Raw genomic sequence first — 23,869 nt, forward strand, 5'->3', positions numbered from 1 at the left:
ATACGAATCCTTGATGGTGCAGGCGTTCAACTTCCTATAATCCATGCAAAAACGCAGAGTGCCATCTTTTTTCCGAACCAGGACAATAGGGGCCGCCCAAGGGCTTTGGCTTTCTCATATGACCCCCTTCCAGAGCATTTGGGCTAACAGAGTTTTCACTTCCTGGTTTAGCTGTGGTGGTATTTGCCGATATCGCTCCCGGATGGGGGCCGCTCCTGCCGTGGGGATCCCATGCGTGATGGCCATGGTACATCCGAAGTCGTCCTCGTGGCTGGGGAAGACACAGTAAAACTGTCCAAGAAGTGTCTCTACTTGGAGAAGCTGGGCTGGCGCTAGGCCGGAAAGTTCAGCCCGCATTCTCTTCAGGATGACTCGACCTTTTTCTTGGGCCGAGGATGCGGCAGCCTGTTGGGTTCGTACCGTTACTGCCCAGGGATCTTCGGGTTGCACCCTCAACTGGACTGCGGGGTCCGGCAGCATCTCCTCCAATGGCCTTACTAGTTTGGCCATTTCAGCCTGAGGCTTCAGGGTGATATCCTGATCTTCCAGGTTGACACAACGTACCAAGACGGTCCCTTCACGCACTGTGGCCAGGGAGCGGGCCACCAGGATGCCAGGGTGCAGGCGCTCCAAGTAACATGGTTCCACCTGCACCTCCACGCCCTCCAGTGGTATTGGGGCGTGGATCGGCAGAGCCACCACCGTCTGCCCTGGAGGAAGCACGAGCGGGGGGGCTGCCGGCGCGATGACCTTGCCCAGCGCCTCACCCTCCTGACACTCCAGGAACACTCGTGCCTCCCGCACCAACCGCTGGAAGACCTGCCCCTGGGCCGTGCGAGAACCCCACTGACTTAGGGTCTCCTGCGTGGAATCGTTGAGGAGTAGATTGCCGAACTCCCGCAGTATGTTCATGCCCAAGATGATCGGATGACGGTCGTTAGTCTCTCCTTGGGTTAGGACCACTCCCCGGCAGCCGAGGGATTTACCACACAATGTCATCTGAAGCCACCCCACTCCGGCGACAGGTACCGGCAGTTGGTTTGCGGCCACTAGTCGTATCATGGGCCCTCACTGGGGCCTTGCCGCTTCCTGGAAATGCTGCCGGAAGTACGTTGCCGGCATGGTCGTTACCTGCGACCCTGTATCCACTAGGCACCGCACAGCATGACCCTCGACTTTGGCCCATACTATTGGGCACTTAGCGACCAGTTCTTCGGGACTTCCACCACTACCCCGAAACAGCTGTCTGTGGATGGATACCATGTTTTGGCATAGGTGGTTTCCTTCATTGGAGACTGCCCTTCCCGTGGTTGTTCCTTCCCGGTGAAAGACCTGGCTAGTCATTGCTTGCGTTGAGAAACATGTGATGGTGTCTCCGCGGCTTCTGTTTTGCATGCTTCTGCATATTTCCCATAAGGGATGGGGGCAGTGCTCTAGAATCACTGCGTTGAGAAACACGTGATGGTGTCTCCGCAGTGTTGGATGTTGATCTCCATGAGGTCAATCATCCTCATTTTTCATAGTCTTCTACTAGGCATTGCTCCTACTAGCCAGTTTCCTACTCCACACTGATGAGGGGCAAATACCCCGAAACAGCTGTCTGTGGATGGATACCATGTTTTGGCATAGGTAGTTTCCTTCATTGGAGACTGCCCTTCCCGTGGTTGTTCCTTCCCGGTGAAAGACCTGGCTAGTCATTGCTTGCGTTGAGAAACATGTGATGGTGTCTCCGCGGCTTCTGTTTTGCATGCTTCTGCATATTTCCCATAAGGGATGGGGGCAGTGCTCTAGAATCACTGCGTTGAGAAACACGTGATGGTGTCTCCGCAGTGTTGGATGTTGATCTCCATGAGGTCAATCATCCTCATTTTTCATAGTCTTCTACTAGGCATTGCTCCTACTAGCCAGTTTCCTACTCCACACTGATGAGGGGCAAATACCCCGAAACAGCTGTCTGTGGATGGATACCATGTTTTGGCATAGGTGGTTTCCTTCATTGGAGACTGCCCTTCCCGTGGTTGTTCCTTCCCGGTGAAAGACCTGGCTAGTCATTGCTTGCGTTGAGAAACATGTGATGGTGTCTCCGCGGCTTCTGTTTTGCATGCTTCTGCATATTTCCCATAAGGGATGGGGACAGTGCTCTAGAATCACTGCGTTGAGAAACACGTGATGGTGTCTCCGCAGTGTTGGATGTTGATCTCCATGAGGTCAATCATCCTCATTTTTCATAGTCTTCTACTAGGCATTGCTCCTTCTAGCCAGTTTCCTACTCCACACTGATGAGGGGCAAATACCCCGAAACAGCTGTCTGTGGATGGATACCATGTTTTGGCATAGGTGGTTTCCTTCATTGGAGACTGCCCTTCCCGTGGTTGTTCCTTCCCGGTGAAAGACCTGGCTAGTCATTGCTTGCGTTGAGAAACATATGATGGTGTCTCCGCGGCTTCTGTTTTGCATGCTTCTGCATATTTCCCATAAGGGATGGGGGCAGTGCTCTAGAATCACTGCATTGAGAAACACGTGATGGTGTCTCCGCAGTGTTGGATGTTGATCTCCATGAGGTCAATCATCCTCATTTTTCATAGTCTTCTACTAGGCATTGCTCCTACTAGCCAGTTTCCTACTCCACACAAATGAGGGGCAAATACCCCGAAACAGCTGTCTGTGGATGGATACCATGTTTTGGCATAGGTGGTTTCCTTCATTGGAGACTGCCCTTCACGTGGTTGTTCCTTCCCGGTGAAAGACCTGGCTAGTCATTGCTTGCGTTGAGAAACATGTGATGGTGTCTCCGCGGCTTCTGTTTTGCATGCTTCTGCATATTTCCCATAAGGGATGGGGGCAGTGCTCTAGAATCACTGCGTTGAGAAACACGTGATGGTGTCTCCGCAGTGTTGGATGTTGATCTCCATGAGGTCAATCATCCTCATTTTTCATAGTCTTCTACTAGGCAGGCATTGCTCCTACTAGCCAGTTTCCTACTCCACACTGATGAGGGGCAAATACCCCGAAACAGCTGTCTGTGGATGGATACCATGTTTTGGCATAGGTGGTTTCCTTCATTGGAGACTGCCCTTCCCGTGGTTGTTCCTTCCCGGTGAAAGACCTGGCTAGTCATTGCTTGCGTTGAGAAACATGTGATGGTGTCTCCGCGGCTTCTGTTTTGCATGCTTCTGCATATTTCCCATAAGGGATGGGGGCAGTGCTCTAGAATCACTGCGTTGAGAAACACGTGATGGTGTCTCCGCAGTGTTGGATGTTGATCTCCATGAGGTCAATCATCCTCATTTTTCTTAGTCCCAGGAGTAGCTCGCTGCTAACCAGCATGCGTTGCCATAGCTGGACCAGAGGTGACAGCAGCAACCAAACCTACAGAGCTGGTCTGAGCAGAGCGCCTGGATCGATGAGTCTGCTGAGCAGCCTCCTCTGTGGCCGGCGAGGAATGGGAGACTGCCGAATGCAAGGCTCGGGATTCCTGCTGTGCAGCGACTGGAACCCGGTGCCTAACAGTTTAGCTGGATGGCCAGGTCTAGGAAGACTTCTCATTGTCCCAAACTCCTTCAATTTAAGGATGGAGGCCACTGTGCTCTTAGGAACCTTGAGTACTGCAGAAATTCTTTTGTAACCTTGGCCAGATCTGTGTCTTGCCACAATTCTGTCCCTGAGCTCCTTGGCCAGTTCCTTTGACCTCATGATTCTCATTTGGTCTGACTTGCACTGTGAGCTGTGAGGTCTTATATAGACAGGTGTGCGCCTTTACAAATCAAGTCCTATCAGTTTAATTAAACACAGCTGGACAGAAGGAGTAGAACCAGCTCAAGGAGAATCACAAGGAAATGGACAGTATGTGACTTTAATATGAGTGTCTGAGCAAAGGGTCTGAATACTTCTCTGGTGGGCCCAAGGTGCTCCAGTCAGATGCTGCCTCGATAGTGTGAGCACAGGTCGAATCGTGTGAGCAAACGCCAAATTATATGAGCAGAGACCTGATCATGTGAGCAGAGGACCGATTGTATAAGTACATTGGAGCGTGAGTTTATCTCCTCAGAGACTGTAAACGACAACAGATGGTTAATCTGGTTGTATAAAGTTTATTGAGTCTGAGCGTAAATGTCTACATGTTTTAGGGACAGTAAGCCAACGAATAAGCTATCAGCAATGGCGTAACTACCGGGGTAGCAGCCAAAGCGGTTGCTTTGGGGCCTGGCCCATATAGGGGCCCGGGTCCCCGGCTCCAATCGGCGCTACCCGGTAGTGCAATTTAATTAAGTACATCAGGGGTCCCCAACCACCGGGCCATTGCAGTGCTCTTGCCGATCCGAGGACACAAGGGGAGCCGGCGGCTGTGTAGCAGCTGATACCCTGCATAGCGGTCCCTGTCAGCGCGGCGGCTTCATCCAGCGCTGAGCGTTCAAGTGTACCGCTCATTTAAGGTCATGAATATGGATGCCACTCCTCTCCCATAGGCGTGGCGTCCATATTAATGGACCTTAATGAGCGGTAGCACGTGACCGCTCCGCACAGGAAGAAGCTGAAGCGCCGCGAGATGCAGGGAGGGAAGTTCAGCAACGTGAGGGTGAGTATGATGGGGGAGGATGGGGGAGCCCAGCCATACATACACGGGTGGGAGCGGAGTCATATATACAAGGGAGGGAGAGTGGGAGCGGAGTCATATATACAAGGGAGGGAGAGGGAGCAGAGCCATATATACAAGGGAGGGAGAGTGGGAGCGGAGCCATATATACAAGGGAGGGAGAGTGGGAGCGGAGCCATATATACAAGGGAGGGAGAGTGGGAGCGGAGCCATATATACAAGGGAGGGAGAGTGGGAGCGGAGCCATATATACAAGGGAGGGAGGGTGGAAGCGGAGCCATATATACAAGGGAGGGAGAGTGGGAGCGGAGCCATATATACAAGGGAGGGAGGGTGGGAGCGGAGCCATAAATACATGGGAGGGAGAGTGGGAGCAGAGCCATATATACAAGGGAGGGAGAGTGGGAGCGGAGTCATATATACAAGGGAGGGAGAGTGGGAGCGGAGTCATATATACAAGGGAGGGAGAGGGAGCAGAGCCATATATACAAGGGAGGGAGAGTGGGAGCGGAGCCATATATACAAGGGAGGGAAGGTGGAAGTGGAGCCATATATACAAGGGAGGGAGAGTGGGAGCGGAGTCATATATACAAGGGAGGGAGAGTGGGAGCAGAGCCATATATATACAAGGGAGGGAGAGTGGGAGCGGAGCCATATATACAAGGGAGGGATCGTGGAAGTGGAGCCATATATACAAGGGAGGGAGAGTGGGAGCAGAGCCATATATACAAGGGAGGGAGAGTGGGAGCGGAGCCATATATACAAGGGAGGGAGGGTGGAAGTGGAGCCATATATACAAGGGAGGGAGAGTGGGAGCGGAGTCATATATACAAGGGAGGGAGAGTGGGAGCAGAGCCATATATATACAAGGGAGGGAGAGTGGGAGTGGAGCCATATATACAAGGGAGGGATCGTGGAAGTGGAGCCATATATACAAGGGAGGGAGAGTGGGAGCAGAGCCATATATACAAGGGAGGGAGAGTGGGAGCGGAGCCATATATACAAGGGAGGGAGGGTGGGAGCGGAGCAATGCATACAGGATGGGACAGGGGAGCCATGTATACAGGATGGGAGAGTGGGAGCGGAGCTGAGCCATGTATACGGGATGGGAGAGTGGGAGCAGAGCCATGTATACAGGATGGGAGAGTGGGAGCAGAGTCATATATACAGGATGGGAGAGTGGGAGCAGAGTCATATATACGGGATGGGAGAGTGGGAGCGGAGCCATGTATACGGGATGGGAGAGTGGGAGCGGAGCCATGTATACGGGATGGGAGAGTGGGAGCAGAGCCATGTATACGGGATGGGAGAGTGGGAGCAGAGCCATGTATACGGGATGGGAGAGTGGGAGCAGAGCCATGTATACGGGATGGGAGAGTGGGAGCGGAGCCATGTATACAGGATGGGAGGATGGGAGCAGAGCCAAGTATACAGGATGGGAGGGTGGGTGAAGAGCCATGTATACAGGATGGGAGGATGGGAGCAGAGCCAAGTATACAGGATGGGAGGGTGGGTGAAGAGCCATGTATACAGGATGGGAGGATGGGAGCAGAGCCATGTATACAGGATGGGAGGGTGGGAGCAGAGTCATATATACAAGGGAGGGAGAGTGGGAGCAGAGCCATGTATACAGGATGGGAGGGTGGGAGCGGAGCCATGTATACAAGGATGGGACAGGGGAGCCATGCATACAACAGGGGGAGCCACACAGAGCTGGACAGGACGGGGGAACCACACATACATTTTCTGATGATTAGAAAATAATCAGCATGTACAGAACTCCAGTACAATTTTTCTTAAGTGCTCAATGCTCCATTTCCTTGTAGGCTCCAATCATCATTAGCAGTGACGGTCATCAGTAGAAGTAGCCCAGTGCTCCCACTGAAACAGAGAAACAAGCCAGGTGCTCCCACTCATTCAAAACCTATGGTGAGTTGAGTCACATTATAAACGTTATAACTAAATGATAAGTATGCACTGCTAAACTACAACCGCGTCCATAGCCCCGCCCCCTTATGACCAAAGCCCCGCCCCTGGCACACCTCCATTCCCGCCCTGCTGGGCCATGGAAGAATGGTCTTGCTTGAAACCAGTCCCTGGTGCAAAAAAGGTTGGGGATCACTGAAGTACATTACTGCGGCGTGTAGTGTAGGGAATCCGGGGCCCCGGCGGAAAAAAATGTACACTATGATTTCGCAGCACTGGCTTATCAATGCTTAACTAATTTGATTGTATTGACTGAGTTACAGGATTAGGAATAATTGTGTTACATTATTTCTAATTCTGTTACTTAATGTGACTCTAGTATGCATTATCGGTAAGAGGGTGCATCTTGAAGGGGGTGCATCTTGAAGGGGGTGTGTCTTTGAGGGGGCCCCATTTAAAAGTTTGCTATGGGGCCCAATCAATTCTAGTTACGCCCCTGGCTGTCAGTGTTGCACGTCTCAGTGCAGTAACACCGAGCTTGTTGTTTTCTAGGGCCAGGATTAGAGCCAAACTGACAACTGAGAGAGTGTAATGATAACACCATATAGTCTGAACAGTTGTTAATATGAAATTGCTATCCCCTTGTATTTTGACTTGAGCTATTAATTGTGTAAAGAGTTAATAAATAATATCCTGTTCTTTATAGCCCATGTCCTCTGTGCCGCTGCATCCTCTTACATATTTACACTACAGCAGTCAAGGTTCCTCTACTGCATCGGATCACCTGGGCAGTTTGTCAGCCATCCAAGCATGGGCGTACCCACCGTGGGGCAGGGGGGGCAGCTGCCTCCCCCCTAGAAGCAGGGGCGCGCACCTATCATGATGAAGCCACCTGTTTTTCCTGTGCAAGGCGGTTTTACAAGTGCGTGCGCTCGTGCAAGCATCAGTGAGTCAGTGGCCGAGTGCCCTGCACATAGGGGTTAAGAACGCCTGACGTTGAACGTCAGGACGCTCTTTGTGGGCGGAAAGAGAGTGCTCTGCTCTCCCCGTCTCCCGCCCCTGACTGCAGTGCGCCGCTGAACGTATCGGGTCAGGCATCTGGAGGAGCTCCTAGTACTTGCGCGTTCCTGAGGCAATCACTGTTATTCTATTCAGTCAGTGATGCCACGCCGGGTCTGGGTGAGTGAGTGCTGGCTGGGCTGATGTATATACAGGGGCTGTGGCTGGGCTGATGTATATAAAGGGGCTTGGGGCTGGCTATGGCTGATGTATATACAGGGGCTGGCTGTGGCTGATGTATATACAGGGGCTGGTTGTGGCTGATGTATATACAGGGGCTGGCTGTGGGTGATGTATATACAGGGGCTGGCTGTGGGTGATGTATATACAGGGGCTGGCTGTGGGTGATGTATATACAGGGGCTGGCTGTGGGTGATGTATATACAGGGGCTGGCTGTGGGTGATATATACACAGGGACTGACTGTGGCTGATGTATATACAGGGGCTGGGGGCTGGCTGTAGATGATGTATATAGAGGGGCTGGTTGTGGCTGATGTATATACAAGGGCTGGGGGCTCACCGTGGTTGGGCTGATGTATATACAGGTGGTGCTGGGCTCAGTGGGCTAGACCTGGTGACCTGGTGATGATGTATACACAGGTGGTGCTGGGCTCAGTGGGCTGGACCTGGTGATGATGTATATACAGGTGGTGCTGGGCTCAGTGGGCTGGACCTGGTGATGATGTATATACAGGTGGTGCTGGGCTGAGTGGGCTGGGGCTGGACCTGGTGATGATGTATATACAGGTGGTGCTGGGCTCAGTGGGCTGGACCTGGTGATGATGTATATACAGGTGGTGCTGGGCTCAGTGGGCTGGACCTGGTGATGATGTATATACAGGTGGTGCTGGGCTGCGTGGCCTGGGACTGGTGATGATGTATATACAGGTGGTGCTGGGCTGCGTGGCCTGGGGCTGGTGATGATGTATATATAGGTGGTGCTGGGCTAGTGGGCTGGGGTTGGTGATGATATATACAGGAGGTGCTGGGCTCAGTTGGCTCGGGCTGGACCTGTCGATGTATACAGGTGGTTCTGGGCTCAGTGGGCTGGGGCTGGACCTTGTGATGATATATATACAAGTGGTGCTGGGCTCAGTGGGCTGGGCTGGTGATGTATATACAGGTGCTGAGCTTAGTGGGCTGGTGATGATGTATATAGAGGTATGGGGCTCATTATACTGAATGGAGCAGTTTCATTCACCTTTTTCTTTCTAAACTTTTACAACCTGAAAGACCATGACTTGCCCCCCCCCACCAGTTTTGATCCTGGGTACGCCCATGCATCCAAGTGCATAATTCTCCCCCTTCTCTGGGAACCTTGCTGCAAACTCTCTCCACACCCCCAACACCTAACTCAAGAGGACGAGCTCTTTTCCACAATGTAAGTTTTCTACTTACAGCATGTCCCATCAGATACTGTAGCTCACGAGGACGGGCACCAGTGCGATTTCTTGTGGGCAGCAGGGGAATTTCTTCCTTCCTGAGCGGTGCTGCTCTGCTCTCCTGTGCCACAGTGTGCCCCCAGCTCTCTGATTGTTATCACTGACTGGTGCCGCCATCTGCGACCTGCCGCCCTAGGCCCTGGACCTCCAGTGCCTAGTGGCAAGTACAGCCCAGTCTGCATTATTACCCTGTGAACCACGCCTCCTTAGTAAAGACCATAACATTTTACACTAAATAAAAAGGCTCATATCTCTGGAACTGTATGGCAGATTTTAGAAAAAGAAAAAGTGGAATACTAAGGGGAACAGCAGGAATAAAATAAGAGCCAAAACAAGGCATAATAATAATTTGCATTTCAACACATATACCTATTCATTAAGGGGCCTTGTTGGAAACATTACCGAATATAGCGTACACTGTCCACCATGGATATGTGAAAAATTAGGAGACAGTTGAAATACATATAACTGCGTCGTGATTGGCTGTTAATTTTTTCTTGTCTCTTCTCGTCTTTTCTGCATTTTTCACAAGTTCCTTGAACAGTTCACTTTCACTGCTTGTATTAGAATCAGTGTAGGCCTCGTTCTCGTATCGTTGAGACGTCACTATCGGGGATTTGATGGATTTCTTTTTCTGGCGTTCTTTTTCAATAAAATCACTGATGGCATCTTGTTCCGGCGGTTCAGCATTCAGCTGATTAAATACCATGGAAGCAGTGATAATGAAAGCAAAAAATCCAATGACCAGGATGACGAACAATCCGGAGTTAGTCTGCTCTGTCTGATCTTTGGTGGAGATGCTCAAGGATGTAAAGTTGCTTGATGTAACTGGTGCGGAGCTTGTCCCCAAGATTTCTCTTCCAATGTGCTCCATTCTAGCATCCCTAGCACAACCTGGAGCAAGAACGAAAGGTTATTATTATATCACTAGCTGAAGAGCCCGGCGTTGCCCGGGCATAGTAACCAACTGTGGTCAGTTATAATAAATTATATTGATTATATTGCACATAAAAACCGTGCATCTAATCCTCTCCTGTGTGATACTGACTGCTGAGCCGTGTATCTAATCCTCTCCTGTGTGATACTGACTGCTGAGCCGTGCATCTAATCCTCTCCTGTGTGATACTGACTGCTGAGCCGTGCATCTAATCCTATCCTGTGTGATACTGACTGCTGAGCCGTGTATCTAATCCTATCCTGTGTGATACTGACTGCTGAGCCGTGTATCTAATCCTATCCTGTGTGATACTGACTGCTGAGCCGTGTATCTAATCCTATCCTGTGTGATACTGACTGCTGAGCCGTGTATCTAACCCTATCATGTGTGATACTGACTGCTGAGCCGTGTATCTAACCCTATCCTGTGTGATACTGACTGCTGAGCCGTGTATCTAATCCTATCCTGTGTGATACTGACTGCTGAGCCGTGTATCTAATCCTATCCTGTGTGATACTGACTGCTGAGGCGTGTATCTAATCCTATCCTGTGTGATACTGACTGCTGAGCCGTGTATCTAATCCTATCCTGTGTGATACTGTGTGCTGAGCCGTGTATCTAATCCTATCCTGTGTGATACTGACTGCTGAGCCGTGTATCTAATCCTATCCTGTGTGATACTGACTGCTGAGCCGTGTATCTAATCCTATCCTGTGTGATACTGTGTGCTGAGCCGTGTATCTAATCCTATCCTGTGTGATACTGTGTGCTGAGCCGTGTATCTAACCCTATCCTGTGTGATACTGACTGCTGAGCCGTGTATCTAATCCTCTCCTGTGTGATACTGACTGCTGAGCCGTGTATCTAACCCTATCCTGTGTGATACTGACTGCTGAGCCGTGTATCTAATCCTATCCTGTGTGATACTGACTGCTGAGCTGTATATCTAATTGTATCTTGTGTGATACTGACTGCTAAGCTGTGTATCTAATCCTATCCTGTGTGATACTGACTGCTGAGCCGTGTATCTAATCCTATCCTGTGTGATACTGACTGCTGAGCCGTTTATCTAATCCTATCCTGTGTGATACTGACTGCTGAGCCGTGTATCTAATCCTCTCCTGTGTGATACTGACTGCTGAGCCGTGTATCTAACCCTATCCTGTGTGATACTGACTGCTGAGCCGTGTATCTAATCCTATCCTGTGTGATACTGACTGCTGAGCCGTGTATCTAATCCTATCCTGTGTGATACTGTGTGCTGAGCCGTGTATCTAACCCTATCCTGTGTGATACTGACTGCTGAGCCGTGTATCTAATCCTCTCCTGTGTGATACTGACTGCTGAGCCGTGTATCTAACCCTATCCTGTGTGATACTGACTGCTGAGCCGTGTATCTAATCCTATCCTGTGTGATACTGACTGCTGAGCTGTATATCTAATTGTATCTTGTGTGATACTGACTGCTAAGCTGTGTATCTAATCCTATCCTGTGTGATACTGACTGCTGAGCCGTGTATCTAATCCTATCCTGTGTGATACTGACTGCTGAGCCGTGTATCTAACCCTATCCTGTGTGATACTGACTGCTGAGCCGTGTATCTAATCCTCTCCTGTGTGATACTGACTGCTGAGCCGTGTATCTAACCCTATCCTGTGTGATACTGACTGCTGAGCCGTGTATCTAATCCTATCCTGTGTGATACTGACTGCTGAGCCGTGTATCTAATCCTATCCTGTGTGATACTGACTGCTGAGCCATGTATCTAATCCTATTCTGTGTGATACTGTCTGCTGAGCCATGTATCTAATCCTATCCTGTGTGATACTGACTGCTGAGCCGTGTATCTAATCCTATTCTGTGTGATACTGACTGCTGAGCTGTATATCTAATTGTATCTTGTGTGATACTGACTGCTAAGCTGTGTATCTAATCCTATCCTGTGTGATACTGACTGCTGAGCCGTGTATCTAATCCTATCCTGTGTGATACTGACTGCTGAGCCGTTTATCTAATCCTATCCTGTGTGATACTGACTGCTGAGCCGTGTATCTAACCCTATCCTGTGTGATACTGACTGCTGAGCCGTGTATCTAATCCTATCCTGTGTGATACTGACTGCTGAGCTGTATATCTAATTGTATCTTGTGTGATACTGACTGCTAAGCTGTGTATCTAATCCTATCCTGTGTGATACTGACTGCTGAGCAGTGTATCTAATCCTATCCTGTGTGATACTGACTGCTGAGCCGTGTATCTAATCCTCTCCTGTGTGATACTGACTGCTGAGCTGTGTATCTAATCCTATCCTGTTTGATACTGACTGCTGAGCCATGTATCTAATCCTATTCTGTGTGAAACTGTCTGCTGAGCCGTGTATCTAATCGTATCTTGTGTGATACTGACTGCTAAGCTGTGTATCTAATCCTATCCTGTGTGATACTGACTGCTTAGCTGTGTATCTAATCCTATCCTGTGTGATACTGACTGCTGAGCGTGTATCTAATCTTCTCCTGTGTGATACTGACTGCTGAGCCGTGTATCTAATCCTCTCCTGTGTGATACTGCCTGCTGAGCTGTGTATCTAATCCTATCCTGTGTGATACCGTCTGCTGAGCTGTGTATGTAATCCTATCCTGTGTGATACTGACTGCTGAGCCGTGTATCTAATCCTATCCTGTGTGATACTGACTGCTGAGCCATGTATCTAATCCTATTCTGTGTGATACTGTCTGCTGAGCCATGTATCTAATCCTATCCTGTGTGATACTGACTGCTGAGCCGTGTATCTAATCCTATTCTGTGTGATACTGACTGCTGAGCCATGTATCTAATCCTCTCCTGTGTGATACTGTCTGCTGAGCCGTGTATCTAATCCTATCATGTGTGATACTGTCTGCTGAACTGTGTATCTAATCCTATCCTGTTTGATACTGACTGCTGAGCCGTGTATCTAATACTATTCTGTGTGATACTGACTGCTGAGCCGTGTATCTAATCCTCTCCTGTGTGATACTGGGCTCCCCCTGCAGTCTGTGTCAGAGGGTGGTCTGTGTTGGCACGGTAATAAATTGTGTTATTTCCAGCTTTACAGAAGGACGATAACACCATAGAAATGATAAGAATAATAGGCCTCAGTTACCACAACTGTCTACAAAGAAAACTGTTGCTGATAGCGACCAATCACAGCTCATTTTTCTTCTTTTAAACAGCTCTGGGACAGCGTGGCGAGTTTTGAGTGTCGACTTTTGTGTTTGGACTTTTATGTGGCGAGGTTGGTGTGTGTGTGGTGAAATGTGTGCTGAGGGTGGTATATGTGGTGAAGCACGTGGCAGTGTGTGGCGCATTTTGTGTGTGTGTTCATATCCCCGTGTGTGGTGAGTATCCCATGTCAGGGCCCCACCTTAGCAACTGTACGGTATATACTCTTTGGCGCCATCGCTCTCATTCTTTAAGTCCCCCTTGTTCACATCTGGCAGCTGTCATTTTGCCTCCGACACTTTTCCTTTCACTTTTTCCAAATTATGTAGATAGGGGTAAAATTGTTTGGTGAATTGGAACGCGCGGGGTTAAAATTTTGCCTCACAACATAGCCTATGACGCTCTCGGGGTCCAGACGTGTGACTGTGCCAAATTTTGTGGCTGTAGCTGCGACGGTGCGGATGCCAATCCCGGACATACACACACACATACTGTGGGGAATATATAGCTCAGCTGGGGATCTTTGCTTTGGCACGAGCGTGTGGCTATGAAGTCACTTCAGCAGACTAGCAAGTTCCACATGAATATGGACACGGCATATTTATTGTGCACACTTGTTATTCAATGTTACACATGCCAAACATGAAATAAACATCTAAGGCCGTCTGGCCACTAACTAACAATAGCAGGCTAACTACAAAATAAACCTATATAACAGCAAACAAGTCCATGTAATCTTACTGTGTCAGCTCCCAGCTCAGCAGAGGAGATAGGCTGAGAGATCCCAGCTCCTCCTGATTATATCAGCTGGACCAGTCAGGAAACCAAAACCTGGATTGAATAAGTGGAGGGGGAACTACCAGTCCTTTCCATGCTGATCACTAAGGAAACCAGGACTGGATTACAGTGAAATAAACTGGCTTCATCATCAGTACAGGGAGACATATGAAATGAAACGGGGAGAAATATACCTGTTTTCTAGTACCTCTCCCCTTGGCACCTCACACCCCCCCCACCTCCATAGTCCTTTGTAGGTCTGCTACCCTTCATTGTGACGTTCTCTTCTTTTGAAGATGAAGTAGGTTTCGCAGGACTCTCCAGCGATTTCTTGGGGAGCCAGTGGGGTGCTAACGTCCCTTGGAGTAGGCTTTCAGAAGCATTGTAGCGTTCGACCATATTCACCAACTGGTCAGCGGTAGTTGGGTCACCCTGTCCAACCCACCTCTGGATCTTAGCGGGTTAGGACCGCAGGTACTTGTCTAGAACAACACGCTCCACCATCTGTGCAGACGTCAAAGCCTCTGGTTGCAGCCATTTTTTTACTAGATGGATGAGATCATGCATTTGTGAGCGGGCTGGCTGATGCTCCACAAAATTCCATAAATGCACCCTCTGTGCGCATACATACGTGTTTACTCCCAGCCTTGCCAGGATTTCGCCTTTGAGTTTGATATAGTCCATAGCATCCGCTCCACTCAGATCGTAATAGGCTTTTTGTGGATCTCCGCTCAGAAATGGAGCCACTACCTCAGCCCATCTGTCCAGTGGTAAGTGCTCACGTTCTGCAATACGTTCAAACACGGTGAGGTATGCTTCCACATCATCGTCTGCGGTCATTTTAAACAAAGTCTTCTGTACGGCTTTCTGCGCACTAGCAGCGCTTTGTGCACGGTCTCCCTCATCTCGGGGTTGCCGAACCAAGGCCTGTTTTATTGCCTCCAACTGCTCTTGCTGCATCTGGTGTTGCTGCTCCAGAGCCTTCTGGAAGCAAGCATTAGTCTGCTGTTGTTGCACATTTGCTTGCAATAACTGCTTCACTAGTTCCTCCATATTACTGGACTCTTGGCTCTTCAAAAGCGCAGAAGCTTTCAGCCAGGACATACACAGCGTTTTCTCTGCAGTCACAGTCCAGCAGCCACAGTTGCCCGCATTCAAAACACCATTTGTGGGGATAGATAGCTCAGCTGGGATCTTTGCTTTGGCACAAGCGTGTGGCTATGAAGTCACTTCAGCAGACTAGCAAGTTCCACATGAATATGGACACGGCACATTTATTGTGCACACTTGTTACTCAATGTTACACATGCCAAACATGAAATAAAACATCTAAGGCCGTCTGGCCACTAACTAACAATAGCAGGCTAACTACAAAATAAACCTATATAACAGCAAACAAGTCCATGTAATCTTACTGTGTCAGCTCCCAGCTCAGCAGAGGAGATAGGCTGAGAGATCCCAGCTCCTCCTGATTATATCAGCTGGACCAGTCAGGAAACCAAAACCTGGATTGAATAAGTGGAGGGGGAACTACCAGTCCTTTCCATGCTGATCACTAAGGAAACCAGGACTGGATTACAGTGAAATAAACTGGCTTCATCATCAGTACAGGGAGACATATGAAATGAAACGGGGAGAAATATACCTGTTTTCTAGTACCTCTCCCCTTGGCACCTCACAATACATACATACATACACACATACATACATACACACACATACATACATACATACACATCCACATTGAGCTTTATATATTAGATATAAATCTGGTATATCTCCAGGACCTTCACACACTATTAAAACATAGCAGAACCCCAACAATCAGATGTTATCTGCACACAAACCAGGTTTCCTTCTTCTTCTTGGGCGGCGACTCAGTGGTTAGCGCTGGGGTCCTGGGTTCAAATCCCACCAAGGACCACATCTGCAAGGAGTTTGTATGTTCTCCCCGTGTTTGCGTGGATTTCCTCCGGGCACTCCAGTTTCCTCCCACATTCCAAAAAGACATGCTGATAGGGAATTTAGATTGTGAGCCCCATTGGGGACAGCAATGATAATGTGTGCAAACTGTAAAGTGCTGCAGCTGTAAATACAGCACAAAGCAAATTTCCGACCAGTCTCCTTCCACCTCTGGCAGCTGTACATATACACCTCAGTTAGCCATGCAGTCAGTCTACTTGCCTCTCTGTTGTCACCTGTAAAAACCTTTCCCTGTAAGTTACCCAGCCAGTCTCTTTCTACCTCTCGCAGCAGGAACTGCAGTCCACATTAAGTTCTACAGTCAGACTTCATCCACCTCTGTCAGCCATGAATATAGTTCCCAATCAATTTACAAGACAGTGTCCTTATTTCTATGGTAGGTGAAAATATAGTGCCTAGTAAGTTCCCTGCCATGCTCCTTCATCTTCCGGCAGCTGTAAATATAGCCAAAATTACAGTAAATTCTTCAGTTAGTCTCCTTTCTCCAATCTCAGCCATAAATATAGCCCATGGTTACTCTTCCAGTAATTTCCTAGCCACTTTCCTTCCACCTCTGGCATCTTTAAATATAGCATTCGGTAAGTTCTTCAGACAGCCTTTTTCCTCCACTGTCAGACAAAAATATAGCCCTTTGTTATTCATCCAATCTATCTCCTTACTTTTCTTGTCAGATTTTAAAAATTGTCCTCAGTAAGTTCCCCACCCTGTCTTCTACTTCTGGCAGCTGTGAATACAGTCCACAGCAAGTTCTTCAGTCAGTCTCCTTCCCTCTCTATCAGCAAAATTTATCGAGAGTGTATTTCATTCTGAATATGCCTCAGAGTTTGCAGAAGTGAATGACTAAAAGGATTTCATCTTTATATGGAGGACCTTGGACCTCAATGCAATACATGGACATGCGTTAAGGTGCAAGCCAGCAGAGGCAGGACTGCAAAAACAACCGCGTGCATCTGCACCACAGTGTTTACAGAACTCTTTTACTTTGCAAGGCTAAACGCTACTTATTTCTATGGGCGTAGCGCCTCTGATGACCAAGACCTAGAAGCAGCTGTTCCCATCTTGACTATGAAAGGATGAAAGGCTGACTTGGGAACAAGCCTTTAGAAGGGTTGTTCACTACTCGGACAACCCCTTTGTTTCCCGTCCAATAAAATAACAAAACTTACAGTCACCTCCAGTACCGGCGATATCGGTACTGACTGTCCCGGGGCTCACATGACATTATGTCATGCAATCCCTGTGGCAAATTGGAGGTGGCTTTACTCTCCTCTCTTACTGACGTTCCTGACTTCTGGAGGAAAAGAGAGAGCAGCAGAAGCTCTCACTTTCTCAGGATGTCTTAATTTGTCCAAAGGAGGGGAAAATAATGCCACCCCTGACTGGCTGCTGGCATCGCGTGACATAACAATGTCACGTAAGCCCTGGGAGAGCCAGTGCCGACACCACCGACACCAGAGGTGAGTACATGTATTATTATTTTAATGAGGAAAACATAGGGAATCAGAAGGGGTTGTCCGAATAGAAGACAATCTCTCTGGTAAGGTTGGAATCCAGTTATTCATAGATAGTCAGATCCTAATTACGTCAGATCCTGTGATTTGGTATGTTGCCTAAAGGGCCAGTCCTACACTTATATTCATTATTTATTCATTTTTCTCAGAGAAATTGCTGCGTAAGTTAAGAAGAATACACTATGAGGAATGCAGAAAATTAGCATTCATTTAAATCAGGCTTTTATGTTTCATGTTTTTATGCTTTTTTCATGTTATTTTTTCATTTTTCATATCACTCGGGGCATAGCTAGTGGAGACAGGCATTTACCACGCGCGCTGACACGTGATGCAATGGTCTGAGGTGGCTACATTTTGACACCCCAAGGAGTGGGATTTGTCTGTTTCTAAGCCAGCTGTCAAGCTCATAGCCGTCTCAGAGAAAGTGGAACATGTCAGGTCCCTGCATTCAATTGTACTCACATCTTTCAGGCGTGAATATAACTGAAGAAACCCAGTGTCACGTCCGGACCCCATGGCACTGTGGCGGATCAGACAAGACAGGTTCCTTTCCAGGAGCGTAAGTTGCAGGTAGAGTAGGCACGGCGCAGGAACTGAACCTTTGGCTGGAGCATCCATTTTCAGTTCTTCTAATCAGGTTTTCAGCGTTTATAGATGGAACAAAATTTTTTTGAGCTGCTCACGCTGGCAAAACTACTGATGGTATAGCTCCCAGTGCGCAAGGCCAAGGGGTTCAGCAGGGTTCATTGCCGAAGCAAAGTAAGACGCAAGCAGGGGGCACAAGTGGGATGTGGACCCACTGTGCCGCGGGGCCAGGCTTACCTAGGAGGTGCATAGCAACAGTTATGGCCAAAAGTATTGACACCCATGCAATTCTCTCAGATAATACTCAGTTTCTTCCTGAAAATGACTGCAAACACAAATTCTTTGGTATTATCTTCATTTAATTTGTCTTAAATGAAAAAACACAAAAGAGAATGAAGCAAAAAGCAAAACATTGATCATTTCACACAAAACTCCAAAAATGGGCCAGACAAAAGTATTGGCACCCTCAGCCTAATACTTGGTTGCACAACCTTTAGCCAAAATAACTGCGACCAATCGCTTCCGGTAATCATCATTGAGTTTCTTACAATGCTCTGCTGGAATTTTAGACCATTCTTCTTTGGCAAACTGCTCCAGTTCCCTGATATTTGAAGGGTGCCTTCTCCAACCTGCCATTTTTAGATCTCTCCACAGGTGTTCTATGGGATTCAGGTCTGGACTCATTGCTGGCCACCTTAGAAGTCTCCAGTGCTTTCTCTCAAACCATTTTCTAATGCTTTTTGAAGTGTGTTTTGGGTCATTGTCCTGCTGGAAGACCCATGACCTCTGAGGGAGACCCAGCTTTCTCACACTGGGCCCTACATTATGCTGCAAAATGTGTTGGTAGTCTTCAGACTTCATAATGCCATGCACACGGTCAAGCAATCCAGTGCCAGAGGCAGCAAAGCAACCGCAAAACATCAGGAAACCTCCGCCATGTTTGACTGTAGGGACCGTGTTCTTTTCTTTGAAGGCCTCTTTTTTTCTCCTGTAAACTCTATGTTGATGCCTTTGCCCAAAAAGCTCTACTTTTGTCTCATCTGACCAGAAAACATTCTTCCAAAACATTTTAGGCTTTTTCAGGTGAGTTTTGGCAAACTGCAGCCTGGCTTTCTTATGTCTCGGGGTAAGAAGTGGGGTCTTCCTGGGTCTCCTATCATACAGTCCCTTTTCATTCAGATGCCGACAGATAGTACGGGTTGACACTGTTGTACCCTCAGACTGCATGGTAGCGTGAACTTGTTTGGATGTTAGTCGAGGTTTTTTATCCAACATCCGCACAATCTTGCGTTGAAATCTCGTCAATTTTTCTTTTCCGTCCACATCTAGGGAGGTTAGCCACAGTGCCATGGGCTTTACACTTCTTGATGACACTGCGCACGGTAGACACAGGAACATTCAGGTCTTTGGAGATGGACTTGTAGCCTTGAGATTGCTCATGCTTCCTCACAATTTGGTTTCTCAAGTCCTCAGACAGTTCTTTGGTCTTCTTTCTTTTCTCCATGCTCAATGTGGTACACACAAGGACACAGGACAGAGGTTGAGTCAACTTTAATCCATGTCAACTGGCTGCAAGTGTGATTTAGTTATTGCCAACACCTGTTAGGTGCCACAGGTAAGTTACAGGTGCTGTTAATTACACAAATTAGAGAAGCATCACATGATTTTTCGAACAGTGCCAATACTTTTGTCCACCCTCTTTTTTATGTTTGATGTGGAATTATATCCAATTTGGCTTTAGGACAATTCTTTTTTATGTTTTTTCATTTAAGACAAATTCAATGAAGATAATAATACCAAAGAATTTTTGTTTGCAACCATTTTCAGGAAGAAACTGAGTATTATCTGACGGAATTGCAGGGGTGTCAATACTTTTGGCCACAACTGTAAGTGGCTACCTGGTGTTCACTGGCGGAGTCAGGCTTAAGTTGCAGGTGGCCGCCAAGTCCCACTCCTCAGCAGTACCCAGTACTGCAGCTGCTGACCCCAGGAGTCAGGTACGCAGAGACAAAATGGATTCAGGCTCTGTTCAGACTGCTTCTCAGGCAGAGTGGATACTGACACAGAGTGACACACATGACTGGATTTGCAGACTAGTTTTAGCAGTCTGGATATACGGAGTACACGTTCAGACACACTGGTCTTAGGAACTGATTCAGGCACTTTCCACACACGGACCAGGGGATGTGGTTCAGGTGCTGACTGGCCACACATGGACCAGGGAACGAAGTTCAAGCACTGGCCACAAATGGACCAGGGGATGAGATTCAGACACTGACCACACACGGACAAGGGAACCTAACAACTCACTAATAGGAGGCCAACACACTAATGAATTCATGTTGCTTCGGCACCTCCCTACTGGGGAGGGTGCCTTTTATACCAAATGCCTCCAAGCCATTGGCTGGGGGCATTTTACTATGTGGGCATGCTGCCCGTTAAGAACAGGGAAGCCCGCGCACTAGGCACACCGCCGGGAAGTGTGGTGCGCACAAACCCAAGGAAACATCGAGCATGCCGCGTGGCCGGGGCAGTGAGTATGCTGGCAACCCTGCATGGAGTGGGAAGAGGAACTACACAGGGGCCCCGGCTTTAGTGTTATACCCTGACTGCCGACACATCCGGGTTAAGGACAACGTCAGCAGAGTGATCAAATCATCTGATCACACTGCTGAGGTCACTCTCCAGCACCACATTGAAACAGAGAGCATCAGTACAGCAAGCGCTCCAATGGAGCTGAAGATGTGTAAGGAAAGAGTATGAGGAGCGGGGAGGCGTGGGAAATGGGCGTGGAAGCAGTATGAGAATGGGAGGGTGGAGACAGTATGGGGAGCATGTGGAAGGGTATGTGAGGAAACAGTATTGGAGAATGGACTGGGATAGAAGGAATGGTTGAAGAAGCAGTATGGACATAAGGGCAGGGAGGTAATGTATGAGGAGACAGTATGGCATGGCAGCATTGAGGAGAAAAAAGTGTACGGAGCCACAAAATAGAGACTGAGTAACGTGGGGGGCAGTATATAGAGGGAGCAGCATGGGGAACAGTATTGAGTGGGAGAAATACGAGGGGGAGAGTGTGAGGGCACATCAATGAGGGTACAGTATGCTGCGGAGGAAGAGTAAGTAGGGGGCACAGTATAGAGGCTGTATAGTATAGGGGTGAGGGGACAATGTGAAGAGTGGGCAATGTATAGACTGACTGCAGACTTCTGAATACTCACAGCACTTTGCGCTGTCCGGATTCTCTGATGCCAGCAGTGAGAGTTAATGGTCATGCAACCACAAGTATGCAATTTACGTATAAGAAATCACGTGCCAACTAGACTTGCGATGCCTTGCTCAATCCGCTTTTATCGAGCCAGGTCATGCATGTCTATTAAAAATGTGGCCGGAAGTATGCAGATCGCATACTTGTGTTCACATGGCTACCCAATCTTGCCGCCGGCTACAGTGTGTCGCGCGCTCACTGTGAGGACTGAAATCTGCAGTCACTCTATAGTTTCACACTAGCGTTACCAACCGCAGCGCAGGGCCGCTGCTAAGCTCCGCCCCCGGCCACGCCCCTTCCGGTCAGCTCCTCCTCTGGGCGCATGACGCTGCATGCGACCAGCGTACCCTATATTTAGCATTGGGTATGCTGGCTGTGCGCTGGTATGTTTTTGATGGCACACACGCCCTTTTTGCGCTGCGCCGACGTGCGCCAAACGCACTCTGTTGCATTTTTGTGCGCTTGGCGCAGCGCAAAAAGGGCGTATGCGCCGGCAAAACCATACCAGCGCACGGCCAGTGTACCCAACGCTAAATATAGGGTATGCTGGTTGCATGCAGCGTCATGCGCCCAGAGGAGGAGCTGGCCGGAGGGGGCACGGCCGGGGCGGAGCTTAGCGGTGGCCCTGCGCTGCGCTTGGTAATGCTAGTGTGAAACTAGCCTATGTGGCAATGACATTAGCAGCTATAGACTGGACTGACACTCCATCTTTAGTATAGAAGCATTATCTGAGCATACACTAATCTGCGCAAGATCAATGTAAAAGGAAGAGGAGGAGGCGAGCTGTGACGTCACCCATTTTGAATGATGGATCCTGTGCTATCTACTATACACTGTATACAATGTGTTTAAATATTTTTGTGTGTGACGCATCAGCACTAAAAAGTCTAGTTGTTGAAGTGAAGTGAGAAAAGTATTGGCATAAATTAAATTTATGGGATCAAATTGACATGTGCATATATTCACCCCTTTTGCTATGAAGCCCCTAAAAATTTCTGGTGCAAGCAATTACCTTCTTTAGTCACATGTTTAGTGAAAGGAAGTCGACTTGTGTGCAATCTAATGTCACATGGCTGTCGGTATATGCGCTTTACCTTTTCTGAAAGGCCACAGAGGCTGCAACACAATTAACAAGAAGCACCACTAACCAAACACCATGAAGACCAAGGAGATCTCCAAACAAGTCAGGGATGAAATTGTTGAGAGGAACAAGTCAGGGTTGGGTTATAACAAATATCCCAATCTCAGGTGATCCCCTGGAGCACCATCAAAACCATTATCATCAAATGGAAAGAACATGGCACCACAACAAACCTACCAAGATAGGGCCGCTCACCAAAACTCTCAGCCCGTACTAAAAGGGGATTTATCAGAGAGGCAGAATAGAGACCAAAGGTAACCGTGAAGGAGCTGCAGAGTTCCTAAGCAGAGTCTCACAATAAGGCCGGGGTCACACTTGCGAGTGTGATGTGAGAAAGTCACGCAAGTCTCTCGCATCAATACCCAGCGCTGCCGCTGGCACTCGGACCGGAGCGTTCAGCGGCATAGAAATACATACAGCCGCACACTCCGGTCCCGAGTGCCGGCGGCAGTGCCAGGTATTGATGCGAGAGACTTGCGCAAATTTTTCACAACACACTCACAAGTGTGACCCCGGCCTAAGCCACATACTCCATGGAGGTGGCCTTTATGGAAGAGTGGACAGAAAAAAAGCTTTTACTTACACAAATTTTAGACTCGTTTCGAGTTTGCCAAAAGACATGTGGGAGACTCCTCAAATGTATGGAGGAAAGTGTTGTGGCGAGAGGAGACAAAATTGAACTTTTTGGCCACCAAGGCAAGCACTATGTCTGTGCCCAAACCGACACAGCTCATCACCCCAAGAACACAATCCCCACAGTGAAACATTGTGGTGGCAGCATCATGTTGTGGGGATGTTTTATGGCAGCAGATACAGGGAAAATGATCCGAATCGAGAGGAAGATGGATGGTGCAAAATACAGAAAAAGAGAAAAACTTGTTTCAGTCTGTCATTGATTTGAGACTGGTACAGACGTTCACCTTCCACCAAGACAATGAGGCAAGGCATACTGCCATAGTTTTCCGTGCTTGCGCATTGAAAAGGCCTCCAGCTCTTGTGCAGTTTGCTTTGCCCAACTGGGGGCAAAGCATATAATTGGTACTGCGCATGCGCCGGTATTTTTCAGTGCGGTCTATGCTGCGAAAGTGTGTCCTGCATGTGAAGACTTCCAGGGCATAGACCGCACTGAAAAATACTGGCGCATGCGCAGTACCGATTATATGCTTTGCCCGCAGTTGGGCAAAGCATACTGCGCAAGCGCCGGGGGCCTTTTCAATGCGCAAGCGTGGAAAAGTTTTCAGTAATTTTATGCTATTTGTTGTTTGTTTCACAATAAAAAGCAAACTAAATGTTCAGAGCTATAAGCATGTTCTTTATATGAACTGATGCAAACCCTCAAAGAAAACAGTGAAACTGCAGGTTGTGAGGAAGTAAAACACGAAAAATGACAAAGGGGGGGAACCTGAAAGGGAAGGAGGTGAGCTGTGACATCACCTATTGTAA

At 48.4% G+C, this 23,869-nt stretch overlaps 1 long non-coding RNA gene across 1 annotated transcript; it reads right to left on the bottom strand.

Annotated features, from left to right (window-relative positions):
• Positions 1 to 8,698: 8,698 nt before the first annotated feature.
• Positions 8,699 to 14,021, bottom strand: LOC141097449 (uncharacterized). Its single transcript, XR_012233961.1, has 2 exons — positions 13,903 to 14,021; positions 8,699 to 9,916 (listed from the first exon to the last, which is right to left on the bottom strand). It is a non-coding gene; the product is annotated as an uncharacterized lncRNA (long non-coding RNA).
• Positions 14,022 to 23,869: the final 9,848 nt, after the last annotated feature.

Source organism: Dendrobates tinctorius, unplaced genomic scaffold, assembly GCF_039654945.1.
Source record: "Dendrobates tinctorius isolate UK_male_01 unplaced genomic scaffold, ASM3965494v1 ptg000084l, whole genome shotgun sequence".
Taxonomy (NCBI): Eukaryota; Metazoa; Chordata; class Amphibia; order Anura; family Dendrobatidae; genus Dendrobates; species Dendrobates tinctorius.